This window comes from Poecilia latipinna, unplaced genomic scaffold, assembly GCF_001443285.1.
Source record: "Poecilia latipinna isolate Pla-1442-1.1 unplaced genomic scaffold, P_latipinna-1.0 Scaffold3396, whole genome shotgun sequence".
Lineage (NCBI taxonomy): Eukaryota > Metazoa > Chordata > Actinopteri > Cyprinodontiformes > Poeciliidae > Poecilia > Poecilia latipinna.
The window spans coordinates 35,498-36,199 of record NW_015116012.1 but is presented as its reverse complement, the minus strand read 5'-3'; the positions used below and the strand labels follow the sequence as shown (position 1 = coordinate 36,199).

Here is a 702-nt window from a genome sequence, read left to right as displayed (position 1 = left end):
TGTGTTATGATTCATGTCCTGTCCATGCTGTGTTAAGCACTCATTCAGTTCACCTGCCACACCTGATTGCTTACCTGTTCCACCTGGGCCTTGCCCTACTTAAACCCCCCTCAGCCACTGCTTCCTTGCCAGATTATCGACAGCCACGAGCCAGTAGAGATCCAGCGTTTCCTTTCAAGCCTTCAGTGTTTCTACGACCCCCTTCTGTCCACGGATTTAACCCTCCTGCCAAGCCCTTCACGGATCCCTTCTATTCTGGATTTCTGGACCCTGACCCAAGCTTTGCCTCTTGACCACCGATTACTGCCTACCCCTCAAAGCTAAGTTTGCTCTCTCTGTCCTCCTGTGTATGACCTCAGCCTGATTATCGACAAAGTCCCTGGGTGTTGCATTTTGGATCTCCCCGTGGAGATCTTCATTGCCTCCTCAGAACCCTGTTCCATTGGTTTCCTGCATCTCCCTGTCATCAGACCCTGTTCCTCTGCTCCACCCGTCCACTGCTCTACAGGTCAGTTAAGCTGAACATTTCTAAGAGACCCTTCCTTTATCCGTGCATCACCAGTCTTCTCCCCTCTCTCCTCAGTGCTGTGTTTGATGACCTCTCCCTGAGCAGAAACCAGTATCTGAAAAAATAAACTTTTTCCCTTTTTGTATACTCCTGTGTGTGGTTGAATTTCTGGGTCCCCTCTGAGTGTCCTTACA

General features: G+C 49.9%; 2 long non-coding RNA genes across 2 annotated transcripts in view; one reads left to right on the top strand and one right to left on the bottom strand.

The window, feature by feature from the left end:
• The window catches only part of LOC106940860 (uncharacterized), a 27,181-nt gene that overhangs the window by 12,217 nt on the left and 14,262 nt on the right, over positions 1-702 (bottom strand). The window lies entirely within an intron of this gene.
• Positions 474-655, top strand: LOC106940861 (uncharacterized). Its single transcript, XR_001423215.1, has 2 exons — positions 474-508; positions 584-655. It is a non-coding gene; the product is annotated as an uncharacterized LOC106940861 (long non-coding RNA).